Here is a 16,881-nt window from a genome sequence, read left to right as displayed (position 1 = left end):
TTCCCTAGTAACTTAAAATATATAACAAGGGATGAAAAGAAAGCTATTCCTTCCAAGGAGATTCCTCATAAGGAAATCAGAAGGATGAAGAGAATGTATTTGAAGTTAAAACAAGCAATGGCTTTGAAGCTTTACAGATTCAAGAAGAAGAAAATGTAATTATGGAAGAAACTCTTGAAGATGGTGAGATTGGAGGCACTAATGAATCACAATATAAGATTCCTAAAGAAACAAAATAAGAATGTAATAAAGTGTGTTCAAAGGACTCTAAAGCTCCAGATGTAATCTCTAAAGAAAAGACCTAGTTTAGATCGCCCCAGGTTAAACTTAACTCTCTATTCCTGAACTTTGGGACTGATTCGCCCACCTCATCTCAACGAAAAGGAGATCCTTGGAATAGTAAGATGTCTGCATACAAAAATGAAGAAGATGAAGAGTTAATAGAAGTGGGAAAGAAGAAAAACAAGAAAATAAGGTGTACTAATGGGGTTATAACTAGAACCAGATCTAAGGCAAATATTGGACTTTCCAAATATCCACAGGGGAGCAAAACTATGAAGTGGCACAGGGATCAGGAGAGCAAACAAAATATAGCTGATGGAAGGCAGCGAACGATTCATGAATCTTGTTCCCAGGATTCCAAATGAAGTTAATTTCTTGGCACATTAGAGGCCTAAATGGTCTCCATAAGCAGGATGTGCTTAGGAATTTTATCAAAGATCATAAGCTGAACATTATCTTGGTTCAAGAAACTAAAATGAGTAAGGAAAAAGTTGAAAAATTAAAGTTCTTTAAATTTTGGGATGTGTAGTCATAGTTCTAATGGAGCATCTGGTGGGGTTGCCATATTTTGAAATAAGAAAGCTATTGATGGAGACCTGATTGATGAAGATGGTAATATCATTTCTATGAGAGTCAAATGCATTGTTGAAGGACAAGATAGGGTGGTTACCAACATTTATGCCCCCAACTCTAAAGCTGCTCAGAGCATGCTCTGGGATAAAATCCAACAAAAAGAGGGACTTTTACCCAGGATAGTTGGATTTTGATGGGATATTTCAACACTCCTCTGCAAGAAATTGAAAAATTTGGTGGAACCCAAGCTCAACTAGATAGCAGGATTGATCTTATGGACTTTATCAATGCCAATGCCCTCATTGATGTTGAAACTTTTTGGAGCTTCCTATACTTGGTCTAATCGTAGGGATGGAGGAGAACTTATTTAGGTAAGGCTTGATAGATCTCTTATTACTCCTGACTAGTTCCTGATGCTCTCTATCTGTTATTAATAGAATTGGATCAGACCATTATCCTATTTCTTTTGTTGTTAATTCTATTAAGGGAAAACACTGCTTTCCTTTCTGGTTTCAAAAAATGTGGATCTCACACCCTTCATTGGAAGCTTCCATTTCCAAATGGTGGAATATAACTGTGAATGGTTCTGCCATGTTCAAAGTTTCTAAAAATTTAAGAAATGTCAAAGATAACATCAAGGTTTAGAATAAAAAGGTTTTTGGGGATAATTTTGAATCTAAGAGGAAGCTCAAGGAGGAATTAGAATAGATTCAAAATTCTATTTAGAAACATGGTTATAACAATGTCCCCAAGGATAAAGAAGATGAGGTTCTAGTCAAATTACACAACACTATTTCAAGAGAAGAAATTTACTAGAGGCAAAGATCCAGGGCAATTTGGTTAGAGGCTGGTGACAGAAATACTAAATTCTTTCATATGACATCAATGAATAATAGAGTGGCAAGTAGAATTTCTAGGTTGATTGTTAATGATAAAAATCTTCTCAAAGATGATGATATAGCTGATGAAGCTATAAGGTTCTTCTCTAACCTTTTGACTGGTAGCGAGGAACTTGACCTTGTTAAGCAGCAAGATCTGGTTGAAAATATTCCTAAGATTATTGGATCTAATCAGAATTTGATTTTATCTACCATACCCTCAGTTGATGAAATTAAAAGAGTTGTTTTCTCCTTCCAAGGGGATAATTCACCGGGCCTGGATGGCTTCCCCATGTTTTTCTTTCAGGAATTTTCACACATTGTTGGGGCTGATGTGGTCAATGTTGTCAAAGAATTCTTAAAGAAATCAACTCTACCTTCATTTCTCTAATTTCTACGATGGTTGGAGTTGATTCTATGGGTAAGTTTAGGCCAATAAGTCTATGCAATTCCTTTTACAAGATAATCTCAAAAGTCTTGACTTTTAGATTGTTGGGTGTTCTTTGTCTTGTTATCTCTAAGGAACAAAAAGGTTTTGTTCTAGGTAGGTAGATTTTGGACTCTATAATTCTTGTGCATGAGAATATCCATTCTCTTAATGTTGCAAACAAAGAGGGATTCCTTATAACGCTGTATTTGGCAAAAACCTATGACAGGGTTGAATGGTAGGTTCTTTTTAGGATCATGGAAGCCTTTGGATTTGATGAGAAGGTTATCAAAATCACTAGAGAGTTGATATCTATGCCAAAATTTTCTATTCTTGTTAGTGTATCTCCTTCCATACTTTTTAAGTCTTCAAGGGGTCTCAGGCAAGGGGATCCTATCTCGCCCATTGTTTTCACTATTTTGGCTGAATGTTTGAATAGATTGAGTCAAAAGTTGAAGGAGAAAAGGATCATCAAAGGATTGCAACCCTCTTCAGCTAACTTCTTCTGCACTCATCAACAGTTTGTTGATGATACTATATTATTGGGATACTCTTCTATGAGTGAAGCTTTTGCCTTCAAAAATTCTCTTAGCTCTTATTCCCTTGCTACTGGCTAGCAGATTAACTGGGAAAAATCTACTATTTATTTCATCAACACTCCCTTGTTAAGGCAGCAAAGGATTGCTAACATAATTGGCTATAAGGTTGAGCTGCTCCCCACTACTTATTTGGGCCTCCCTCTTGGTTTGGCTCCTCCAAAATCTTTCTGGAATTCTTTGATTGATAAGTTCAACAAAAAACTAGCTAGATGGAAAGGGTCTATGTTGTCGTGGGCTGGTAAGCTCCAGCTTCTTCAAGCTACCCTTTAGAATCTATCTATTTGTGCTCTTAGCTTGTTTAGTATACCGGTCAAATTTGGAGAAGCATTAGAAAGAATTCAGAAAAGATCTCTTTGGTTTGGAGTGGAAGATAAGAAAAAGATTTATTTGGTTTCTTTTGATAAATTCTGTGGTTCCAAAAGTAGTGGTGGGTTAGGTATCAAATCCCTTAAACCTTTCAATTAAGTTTTGTTAGCGAGACAAGTTTGGAGGGCCTATGGTATTAAGAGAGATTGGAGTAGGGTGTGGTTTGACAAACACATCCATAATCAGTCCATTCATTCCCTTCTTTATTCTTAAGATATCCCTGCTAGTTCTTTTATTTGGAATAGTATGATAAAATATATTAAAGCTGCTAAAGATGGAGCTAGTTGGGTCCTTGGAAAAGATAACAAAATCAGATTTTGGGAGGATGTCAGGATCAAAGATGAGCCTCTTTATAACCAGGATTGTAGCCATATCATTGAAGATTGTAAAAAGAGGTTTCATTTTATGGTCTATAATTATTGGGAGGAGAATAAATGGGTTAGACTTGATGTTGTTTATGATGGATTCTCTTCACTCTAGCATGATTTGCTATCCTTTTCTATCAACAAAGACTCAGATGATGTCTTCTTATGGAAGAGTAATCCTAGGGATAATTTTACCATTGCTTCAGCTTACAATAAGATATCTACTCAGGCTTGTAATCCTATATGGAATAAATTTTGGAATAGATTCCTCATTCCTAAAATTAATATGTTTTTCTGGATTGCCACTCATAACACGATTCTCACTATTGATAACCTTGTTAGAAGAGGATTTATGTTCCCTAATAGGTGTGAGTCATATCAGAAAGAGGTTGAGTTTGTGGATCATTTGTTCAATCACTGTTCCTTTACCTGGGAAATCTGGGGTAAAGTGTTGATGCAATGGAAAGTTGATTGGGTTATGTAGAATAGTTTTAAGGAAGTCCTTTGGAATTGGATTTTCCCTACCAAGCTTCCCATCATCAAGACCCTTGGGTACTTTTTTCTTCCTATGACCTGTTGGCATATTTGGAAGGAGAGAAACAATAGAATTTTTAGGGAAAATAAGTGTTCTTCTCAAGTGGTCTTTGAAAAGATTTATAGGGCTATCAAAGAAAACATCAACACCCTTCACAAAAGCAACAAGTAATGTAGCTATATTGATATGAATGATAATGATAAAAGGATTCTTACAGAATGGAAATTATTTAATAAGGTATGGAAGTCTGATTTGAAGAGTAGAAGAGATAATGTGGTTTAGAGGTTCCCTCCTCCGGATTGGGTGAAGGTGAACTTTGATGGTGCAGCTAAAGGAAATCTAGGTAATGCTGGTGGGGGAGGTGTTATCAGAAACTCTCATGGATTTTTTGTTGCTGAAATTGCTTCTCCCTTTGGAACTAAAAACAACCATGTTGCAGAAGCTCTAGCTATGTTAAAATGTCTTTAGCTTGCTCAGGGTTTCAATTTTAAAAAAAATTGGCTTGAGGGGGATTCCACTAATATAATTCAGGTTATTAAAGGTATTAGTTCCCCTTCTTGGAATATTCAAAATATCATTGAAAAGGCAAAAAAAAATGTTAGATTCTTATGATAGTGTGGTTATTACCCATACCTTTAGGGAAGGTAATAGGGTAGCCGATTTGTTAGCTAATGAGGGGGTCATTTTAGCGGAAGATGCTAATTATATTGGAGAGTCATCATGTAAGAACAAAGTTCGACATCAATTATTTTATGATAGGATCAATGGTACGTATTAATCTCATCATTACCCTTTTTGGTTTGAACTTCAATGAAAGAGTTTGGAGTGAGGCGGATTGTCAGATGATGACCTATCTCAAGCATCGCATTAATAAGTATAGCTCCTCTATTTTTCAGCATTTGGTTAGTTTATGCTCCACGAAGGGTTTTGATTTGAATTGCTTCTACATTATGGGTGGAAATCTCAATCGTAATGAGCCCACCAACTGTTATAGTTGGAAGGGTGAAAGGAAAATTTGGAAAAGACTACATAAAAATGGCTTCATTGATTATATGGAGAAATTGCATGGCAGGAAGAAGTCTGTTTCCTGTGGTTTTGCCAAAGGTTGGAAAAATAACAGAGTTACTCTGTTTGGTGAGACCTGCAGAGTGGATGAAGATTTGGTGGCCGAGGTTACTGGTTTGCAGAACGATGACATCAAGTTTTATAGAGATCGTAAGTTATCAATGGAAGCCATCAAAAAATTCCCCAAGAATGAAGAAGAAAGGGCTCGTGTTGCCAAAAAGGATAATACTTCCTATTATCTCCCTAACTAGGTAAATTCCTTTTGGCAGAAAATGTTGAAGGTGTTAATGGAGTATCTTATTGTTGATGATAGGTTATTGAAAGTCTATAATTATCATTTTGTTATCCTAAATCACTTTCACCATGCCTCTAAGATATCTCTGCCCTTCTATCTGCCCTCTTCCCTTAATGACAGTCTGGTTGACCATGCTAAGAAACCCAAATCTTACCCCATTGCCCACCAAGGTCTTATTCTGTTAATTTATGAGTATCTTAAGGATAAAGTTAAGGCCAATAAGGATGATCCCCTTGTTGAGAGTACCCATATCTCTGAGGATGATGAAAATTCTGAGTCTGATGAGGATTCTGCCATTCCTCCCCCTAAAAAGAAATCGAGGGTTAGTAAGAAATCTGAAAAAGATGCTGAAGAGATGGTTGAACCTGAGCACGAGCAGGAGAAGGAGGTGGAGGGTAAGAAAGGAGGCAAGGATAATGAGCAGCGTAAAGAGGATTTTGATGACTGAGAGGAGAAGGAGAGTCCCTATTATATGGAAAACAGGGATGACACTCAAAATAATATGGAGGACGGCAACCCTAGGCCTGAGGATCTTGCCCAGGACATGGAGGATGCAGATACTATTTTGAATTCTATTAGGAATAGCTCTGTGGAAATGTTTAAATTCCAGAAGTGGGTGGTTGATAATATTACCCACATTCAAGAAAAACAGAAAGAGCTTGAGCTCAAAATTGATAATGTGGTTAAGGATATTAATGATAAAGGAAAAGAGGAAAATTTTGAGGATAATAGTGAAGTAGAGGATGAAAAATAAATTCCTAACTGATCAGAAGGTGAGATCATAAATGGATATTTGAAGCACCTAGAGGATGTGGTGAGGACTCTCAAAGATAAGGGTGAGTCTGATTATGATCTGATAAACAACAAGGTTCAAAAAACCGAGAGTGCTCTGAGGAAAATCATGGAGCATAACTTGGTTGTGATGAAGGTGACCTTGCAAAATATGAATGCATTGGTTGCCTTCCTAGAGAAGGGTAAGAAGAACAAAGATAGAGTGATTGTTGATTATGAGTCGGGTTCTAGCATTGTCCAACATTCTTCTAGATGCAGAACTAGGAAAAATGCTAAAGAGGTGGAGTTGAAGACTAAAGGTAATCAACAGGTGCAGGATAGAAAAGACCTTAAAGAGGCAGAAAATGTAATGATGATGTTTGTCAAGGATGCTGAGAAGACCATAAAGATTTTCACCTATATTTTTAGGTGTGTCAGTTTCTCACTGGTCTTTTGTTGTTCTTTTCTTTTGCTGTTGTCTTTTATGTTATTCTTTTGCAACCTTTCTTTCATTGTTTTGTCCTTTCTTGCTTCTTTAATGCTTTTCCTATGATATGTATGTGGGTTTCGGGTCCCTTAAAGCATGTTTTTCCTTAATCAAAAACTAATCAAGCACAAATCTTGACTTTTAACAATAATTTCTCTATCATTTGAGGGGAAGAGATTATATTTCATTACACAAGTTTCTTTGTAATTTTTTGGTTTGAACCAAGTTGAAAAAGTACATTGTACGGAATCAATTATATTCAATCATTTCTTTCGTTTTACGAAAGCATCTATTAATGAATTTATTTGTACTTTACATCTTAATATGAATACAGGTGGGGATTAATAAAATAATTTCTTCATCATAAATGTGTAAGAACCTTTCAAAACATATATAATAGTATTTCATTGATCCTTAAAAAAAAAATTCAAAATTTTAAAATGGAAAATTTTTACATAACAATAACTTCGAAAAACATTTACACATAAGAAAGAACAATATGAGAAAATAGCTCTAAACTACCTCACTAAACTAGCACTTCGGTAAGCCATGAACATCGTTATGATAAAATAAGTTCTAATTATTGTAAGCTATCCTTGTAAACTAAAAATGTTTAATAACAACAATATGTGACAAGGTAAAATGTTTTACTTGTAGAAAAAGAAAGTTCATGATATTAAATTCTTACTGTAAACACCTAAGATTGTCCTTCAATTAAATAAACATTGTTATTTAATTAATTTATTTGTTAGCTTTTTCACTATTCATTAAATAAATATTTATTATTTTTTAATCACATTCCCTCTTTCCCAAATTTAATAAATATTTTATTTATTTAATTTTTGTGGCCCTTCTTCTATTTATTAAATACATACTTTTATTTATTTAATTAATTAAATTAGTCTTTTCTTCTTATCCACATGATGACACATCTTTCAAAATACCTACTTCTCAATCCTAGCCCTCTATTTTTAGGATATTCTCTATATAAGAGGATTTCTCCTCTCATTTTCCATATAGCATAGTTGGAGCATACTTAAATTCTATCGAAATAAATATAGCATACATCATCACATCATCCTTGCAATCATAGCTATACATTGTCCCAATCACATCCATTCTTCCTTGAGCTCTTGTACAAGTGCAACACAAATATGAGAGAAACCATATCAAATAAAAGATCATGGAGGATAGTAGAACAATGGAGACAAGCCTACTTTGTATTGGATGGTGTAATCTTTTTTATTTCATTGTTATTAACATGCATGGTGGTTCACTATTTATGTTATATTGAATTAGTTTTTAGATCTAGGGTTTATTGGTTGGATTTTTAAGATTCACAAATAGATTTCAAATTCAACATAAACATTTTGGTACACTCAGTGGAACTTGTGTCCCTTATTTCTAACATTTTTTGCTTCACTATTAGGAATTTTTTAATTTTCAAGCTAGATTTTGCAATGATTTTATCTTACCACATACTCAAATATTTTCAACATGATGTTGGTCTTTATTTTTATGTGTACCTAGTCCTATCATGTCTCTAGTCATTAGGGTTTTTTGCATATTCAATAATTTTTTTGTTTCAGTGAATGTGTGGTAATTCCAAATGCATTTGTGGCTATTCCTAATACGTCTAGGATAGTTTAGGCTACATGCCTAGTTAATTAGGAACTTTTGATACTTTCTATTTTGTAATGTATGTAGATTATACTTGTTGGCATTAGATTGTCATTTATGTCAATAATTGACAAGATGTAGTGGAGAGATCAGACAAGATGCAATGGAGAGTTCAAATTGATAGGTTAGGAAAAGTGTTCCTACAACATTGTATAACACACCACATTATATGCACAAGGAGATACAAGAGTATTGTGTGAATCGTGTCATTGAGGTATGAAAATGGACAAGGAGGACACAAGAAACTATGTTGGAAATGTATTGTGAAATCAGTTTTGACTCAAAAAAAGTTTGCTGCAATTGTCAATATTGTGCTAGGTTATCACATGTAGTTAGAGGGAGTATCAGTCGCAGTTTTCAATAACATGTAGGTTATCACTATTTACAAAGCTGCAAAATGTGACTTCAAATGTCAATAACATGATGAATTACTCATACTGGTCTATGGGGATGTCAATAACATGATGGTTATGTGACCCTTGTTATCCTCTAATATGAATGGTTGAAGATAGTGACCATGCAAGATAATCCTACATTATGGAAGATGATGTCAATATCATGATGGAAAAACCTCAGTGGGCTATTCCCTAAAGTGTGATAGAGATGTCAACAACATGAAGCTTATGCTACTCGGCTTATCCCATAGTATGAATAGTTGAAGATAGTGACCATGCGAGATAATGCTACATTGTGGCAGATGATGTCAATAACATGATGGCAAAATCTTGATGGGCTATTCACTAAAGTGTGATGGAGATGTCAACAACATGCAGCTTATGCTACTCGACTTATCCCATGACATGTTATTCATTGTTAGATAACCTTGTGGGATAATACTTAAGTGAAGAAAACTATTTTATGTTATATCTCACGTTGTCAAAGGTGTTCAACGATGGGTGTCCGAGATACAAAAGTCAAAGAGGTCAAAGTAGAGAGATGTCCTCTCTTATCCCACAATGTCACAAGTGACTAACAAAAGTCACATGGGATAAGAAACTTAAGGGAATATTGTTGATTCCCTTATCTCACATGGGATAAGATGCACACAAATTGTCATGTGAGCTAACAAGTGATGCATGCATTAAAGAAAACCTTATCTAGCACGAGATAAATGGTTATGTAGTGGTCCTGTGGGACAAGAAAAAGTGAAGGATACTAAGAAAAATCTTTTCTTGGGAGGGTTCACAATAGTAAGAAAATGGTTGTGGGATAAGAGTATAGAGAAAAAGGAAAGGCTTTCTTATCCCATGCATTTCCACATGGATAAGGAAAGGGTCGTGGGACAAGGAGATGCTAATTAAGGAAAAAGACAAGTCTTATTCCACGTGTGTTGAGAGACCATGCAAATGAGGTGTGGGTTAACAAAGAAAGAGGCGTATAACATGAAGATCGACCACAACATGAATTTAAAAGGATATGAGCAGCCTAATAGTCTACATGGGTGTTGACCAAGTTTGACCCGATAATGTGGCATTAATGGAGTGAATCAAAGGTCTCTCGTTGAAAAGATGAAATGGTAGTTTGTTGACAAAATTGAAGATTGTGATCGACTTTGTGGCTATGTCTACATGTTGATAGGTGAACTAATATACATGGTGGTAAACCAAGATCGATCGAATGATTTGGACAAAGGGAATGGAGACTTATGGATCCCTAGATAGTTGATAAAGATATATGATACACTGAAGTCAGTGATGGTGGATTTCAGTGTGGTAGTTGTCAAACTTCTCAGAGAGGAGGAAACACAAACTAATGGTGAACCTATTGTAGTTTGTTGATGGGATTGAGATGATCAAGAGTGGTTGGATCAGATTTTCTCAGCAGATCAAGTTTGCTAAAGATAGAAACCTAGTGCAAAAGGGGAACAATACAAAGACCAAAAATAATAAAATAGAGTAGGGTCATTCAATGCAGGTAGTTGATTCAAGGAAGAAAATCCAATTTACTCTAGATTGAGATTATTAATTTTAATAATCTATGTACAGAACAACTTGAAGATAGATAAAACACATTTAATGTGAGCAGCTAGTCAGAGATATATTGAAGACAAAGAACAAAATCTTTTTTATACAGAATGTTGAGTGTAGGTAGAGGTGATTCGACAAGAATAGATGAGACAAAGATAATGGTGGAAATAAAGATATCTCCACCAATTAATTGTTTGATAAAGTATCTAGTAACGTTGGAGACAATGAGTATTATTGTTGAGAGAGAGATACAGTGTGTTGTTACCAAGAGAAAAGAAAGCAAGAATAGAGAATTATGGAGATTAATATTGTAGAAAAGAGAAGAAGGAAACCAAAAATAGGAAGGAGGAGAAATAGAGGAAAAATTTTACTAGGAAGAGAAAGCCATTCTCATGATATGAGGAACTTGTAAGTGTTACAAAACTCATTTGTAACAAGGCTTTATTATTGTATTGTAAACTTGAACAATCACTATAAATCTCTGAAAGGTTTCTCAAAGAAGGGGTAGGTTCTCCTTTGAGTAGGTTCTCAAAAAATTAGGGAATGGTTCTCCTAGCGTTGGTGCCCTAAATATTGTAAGTTGTTATGTTGAACACTGAATACCACTGAGAGGGGGGTGAATTAGTGGTTTCTGGCTTTTTCACTTTTCTAAACTACTCTCAAAATATGAATTAATCACTTATCTTTTAATCATTCATATCGGTAATACAAGAAAGAGAACCAAAGAGATCATTCACACACAAGTGATTCACAACTCCAAATTTATGAGGAAAACCCAATATGGGAAAAACCTCAGTGAGAAAATTTGTTGGAGACTACTGCTCCAATCCAGCCTCATAGGTAAAACGCTGACTTACAAAGATTTTGGGCACCAACCCAAGCAGTATCAACCCCTGCACCAAGCTTCAACTTTGTGATGTATATTGAAATACTATTTGAATACAATTAAGGCTTCTTGTTGCAAATGAATTCTGTAACTCTTTGGTCAAATAACACTCTGTTGGTTGACAGTCTTTTCTCCTCCATTGAAACTCACATAGCCGGTTGTGGAATTATTGTCTCTGTTTCTCAAACTCTACTATCTTTTCTCTTCCTCTCACACACAATCTCTCAACACACTGGATCATACTAGGATTCTTCTTGCGCTGCCATGCCTTACCAGTTAGGCTCAACTGCAAGACTATAGAACTATCGATAGAATCATCTCACTGGTATGCTTGCTCACGCACATTGCAACTTTCTTTGAATTCTTTCTATGGCTCACAACTCTTTTTATTCACTTAATATCTCTACACCACTACTCCTTCACAGCCTCAATCCCTTCTGTTTTGAGCTCTCATTTCTTATATTGTCATTTCCCACCAGAACACAATTCAAAAAATTCAGCGGTCAGGGTTTCCTCTTTTCAAAACAGTCTTCATGAGATCTAATCCTTCCTATCTCGTACTGATCACCTGTCCTTGAAGGATGAACCTGCACACAATTTACATTATCCAATGCACGCTTTCTGGAAATGGCAATCTCGAATCAGATCTTCTACCATGAAATTAGTCGACACATAAAGTGCTTCAGAAGTTTCCCTTTTGAGGACTTTCTGAATCGAATATACTTTGCATAGATTCAGGCACAAACTACTATTTGATCTTCCTCTATCATTCCTTCTTCCTCAAGCCGCAATCAGTCAAATACAATCCTATGATTTGTGGCTCCTTCATTAATAACAATTATATGTTTCATCAACCCTTTCCATGAGGCTTCACCCACCACAACATTTTCACCACCTTTGCTTCACATGGCGTCACAATGATCAAGACATGGCCCACCAACACACAGTTGGTTCGGAAAACACATACCGATACAACTCTTTTCTAGTAGAGCTTTCATCTTTTGTTAACTGGTAGAGCATCCTATACCAGCAACACATCTTCACCTCTGGTGGTTTGAGACAACTTTAACATTCTACCTCTTAATCATAAACAAGTAACCATCCTTCAGACAGGTTGTACTTTATTGGTAGACCTTCATTCTTTATGCTCACCCTTATATGAATCTCCAACATGTCAGTTGACATCAATGACAACTTAGTGCCAAAATGCCAACAATCTCCCCCTTTGGCATTGATGTCAACTTGTCACGATTCACTTCATACCGATACATTTCTCCCCCTTTGACATAATGAAAAAGGGTACTATACACTCTCACTTTGATTCATCCCAGTCTCTCCCTTTGACCACTATCAGCTCCCCTCGAGCCACACAAAACCTACCTAGGCAGGTTACATAGCTCCTAACTTGTGTCAGAGGTACTCAAAAGTGCTTACCAGTAATGGTTTGGTGAAAATGTTGGCTACTTGTTCACCAGTAGGAACACAATCCATCCTTACCTCTTATCCTTCAACCTTCTCTTTGAGAAAGTGATACTTGATAGCAATGTTCTTTGTTCTCGAATGCATGATAGGATTCTTTGATATGTTAATTGCACTCGAATTATCACACCGAACGAAAATAGGATCAGTGATGTCCACCTATATATCTTTGAGAGTTTGCATCATCCAAAGCACCTAAGATCAGCATGTAGCAACAACAATGTACTCAGCTTCAACAGTAGATAAAGAGATTGAGTCCTTCTTCTTGCTATTCCAAGAGACCAACTGGTCACCAAGAAAGAATGCACCAACACTTGTGCTCTTCCTATAATCAATGCATCATGCCTAATCAACATCAGTGTATGCTTCCAAGATACATTCTCCTTCTTAAGCATACCACACACCATAGCTGAGTTTTCCTTGTAGGTACCTAAAAGTTCTGCTAACAACATTCATGTCTGACTTCTTTGGGGCAGCTTGGAATCTGGCCACCATGCATATGACCTAAACTATATCTAGTCTTAAAGCGGTTAGATACAATAGACTCCCTATCATGGATATGTATAGAGTCTGATCCACCACCGATGATTCATTATTGTTTCTCAATTTTTTGTCGGTCACCATGGGGGTACTTACTGGTTTTCAATCTTCCAATTGGAATTTCTTCAACATCTCCTTTGCATACTTGATTTGACAAATAAAGATTCCTTTATCTTGTTGTAATATCTGCAAACCAAGGAAGTAAGTCAATTCACCAAGCATTGACATCTCAAATTCTGATTGCATTTGATCAGCAAACTCTTTGCAAAGGGTATCCTTGTTGCCTCCAAAGATGATGTCATCTACATACACAACCACAATAATCATGTGATTCCCATCTTTCTTTATGTATAAGTTGCTGTGAGCTCTTCCCCTTTTGAATCCTTTCTCCTTCAGATACTGATCTAACCTTGAGTACCATGCTCTAGGAGCTTTCTTTAGACCATACAGAGCCTTCTTTAACCAACACACAAATGTCTCATCATCATGTAACAGAAACCCTATTAGGTCCCGGAGACAACTACGAGAGGGGGAGTGAATCAGTTGTCTCCGGGACCTAACAATTGGTATAAGAGATTAGTCCTCTTTATGGAGAAGTTTAACAGCTTGAGGAGATCCAATGTCTTCTAACTATTTTAGGAAGGACAGTCCTAAACTTGATGGAACTAACTATGGCATATGAAAGATCAAGATAGAGACACATTTGAATTGCATTGGAAAGGACATTTGGGAGGTTAGAAAGAATGGTTATGTTTCTCCTACTCTAGGTCAATCTAATCCACAAACCTTAGGTAAAGATGAGGAAAATGATTGCAAATCAAGAGAAGCACTTTTGAGCACATTGTCAGATCAGCAAATCATGGGATTATCAGACAGATCTACTGCTAAAAATATTTGGGACAAATTGGAAACATTGAATGAAGGAGATTCCATAGTCAAAATTGCAAAACTTGAATGCTTCTAGGTCAAGTATGAAAATTTGAAAATGGAAGAAGATGAAAGGATTTCTGCTTTTATGGAAAGAGTAAATGGAATTGTTTTGGGTATAAAATGTTGTGGAGGAACCTTAAGTGAAGATAAAATTATTTCTAAAGTTTTAAGAGCATTTCCACCGGCATATAAAATGAAAGTTACTACTATAAATGAATTGAGAACAATACCTAACACATCAGTATCTAGAGACACTTTGGTTGGAAAACTTTCATCTTTTGAACTTTTGGAATTTGGTCTTGTTGCTATAGTAAAGACAGATTTAGCTTTCAAAGCATCAACATCGTCTGCATCATCATCATCATTTGACAAATCTAATTGGAAAGCCTTTTATGCAAGAGAACTTGAAGAAAACAGGAGAGAATGAAGAACTGGAAGAAATTGAAGCACTATTTGCAAGGAAAATGCCTAAAGGTCTAGTTGGAAGTAAGTATGAAGGTAAGGCACCCTTTAAATGTTTTAACTACAATAGAGTTGGTCATATGGCATCTAGGTGTCCTGATAGACATGCAAGATTGAAAGAAGAAGGTAAAAGAACATATAAGCCTAACCTTGAATATCAGACATACAAATTTAAGAAGAACAGAGACAAATCTTGTTACCTTGCTGGTGAAGGAGTTACCGATGATTCAGATGTGGATTCGGTAGACAATGGATGGGCTTTTTTTGCTATATTATAATATCAACCGACACCTACTGCTCAACCAATAGTGCAGGCCCTGACAGCTAAAATTGAAGATAAGGATGAATAGATCATTGATTCAGGATGTTCACATCATATGACTAGTGACAGAAGTAAATTCTTAACCTTTAAGGAATACGATGGAGGTCTAGTGAGATTTGGAGATGATAAAGCTTGTATGATCAAAGGAAAAGGGACTATATCTTTTGATGGTAAGCACAATATTGATAATGTTTACTATGTGGAAGGTTTAAAGCATAATCTTTTGAGTGTTGGTCAATTAGTTGAAAAAGGATTTCAATTACAATTCAATAATGGTAAATGCACAATCATGAATAGAACTGGCTTAGAAATTGCAACTAGTAATCAGACTAAAGGTAATATCTTTCATTTGAATAACTATGAGAAGGCATGTTTGATTTCTCATATTGATGAAAGTTGGTTATGGAATTAGAGACTTTTTCATGCAAATTTTGATTGCATTATAAAAATTGGTACAACTAAGGCAGTAAGAGATTTACCTAAAATTGTTAAACCTCACAATCTGGTATGTAAGGAATGTCAATTTGGAAAGCAAGTTAGAGCATCTTTTAAGAGTATTCTAGATAAATCCAATAATGTTCTTGACTTAATTCATACTGACTTATGTCATCCTTCAAGAACTAGAAGTCTACAAGGAGATAGGTACTTTATGCTAATCATTGATGACTATTCTAGAATTTGTTGGGTTACTTTTCTCAGGGAGAAATTAGAAGCTTCTGGGAAATTCAAACTATTCAAGGTGATGGTAGAGAATGAAACCGGTAAGAAAATCAAATGTTTGAGATCGGATCAAGGAGGTGAAATCACATCTAAGGAATTTAATACATTATGTGAAGTGAATGGAATCAGAAGACATTCATCAACACCTCAGACACCCCAGTAGAATGGAGTTGTAGAAAGGAAGAACAAAACTGTTTTGGATGCAGCTAGAAGCATGATATCAAAAGCAAACCTACCTCATGTATACTGGATAGAAGTAGTGAATACAATAGTCTACACATTTAACAGAGTTCACATCAGAGGTGAATTCGGTAAGACCCCTCATGAACTATGGTTTGGAATTACTCCTCCTCTTAAATATTTCAAAATATTTGGAAGTAAATGCTACATTCAAAGAGATGATTATATTGGAAAATTTGATCCTAGAAGTGATGAAGGAATATTTCTTCGTTATTCAGCTAAGAGCAAGGCATATAGATGTTTTAACAAGAGATTGTAGAAAATTGTTGAAAGTGCAAATGTGAAGATTGATGAATAGTTTAGAGGAAATTCAAGGTACATAGACTCTGAACCAACAATAGAGATAATAAAAAATGAACCTATAATGAGTACACCAGTACAGAATGTTGACCCAGTCACACCGGCATCATCTGAGGATTCCACAATGACTAAGGAACAACAACAAGTAAAAACACCCCGGTATGTAAGACTGAACCACTCTAAAGATCAGATAATTGGAAACAAGTATCATGCACTTATGACTAGAGGAAGATAATCAAATGAAAAGATATGTCTTATTTCTCAAATTGAACCAGCATCAATTAATGAGGCATGTGAAGATAAATTTTGGATTAAACCTATTGAAGATGAATTGGAACAAATTGAAAAGAATAACACATGGACATTAGTTCCCCGGCCTAAAGACAAAAATGTAATTGGAACTAAATGGGTATTCAAAAATAAACTTAATTGAAGATGGTAAGGTAATTAGAAATAAAGCAAGATTAGTGTGTAAGGGATATTCACAAAAAGGAGTTGACTATAATGAAACCTTTGCATCGGTAGCTAGAATTGAGGTAGTCAGATTATTTTTGGCTTTTGCAACATGTAAGAACTATAAACAACATTGAATGGATGTCAAATGTGCATTTCTGAATGGAGATCTTGAAGAAGAAGTTTACATCAAACAACCTGATGGATTTTCATTCACAGATGACAAAGATATGGTTTGCAGGTTAAGGAAATTTTTGTA

Source organism: Cryptomeria japonica, chromosome 3 (assembly GCF_030272615.1).
Source record: "Cryptomeria japonica chromosome 3, Sugi_1.0, whole genome shotgun sequence".
In the NCBI taxonomy this organism is placed as follows: domain Eukaryota; kingdom Viridiplantae; phylum Streptophyta; class Pinopsida; order Cupressales; family Cupressaceae; genus Cryptomeria; species Cryptomeria japonica.
This window is presented reverse-complemented; position numbering follows the sequence as displayed.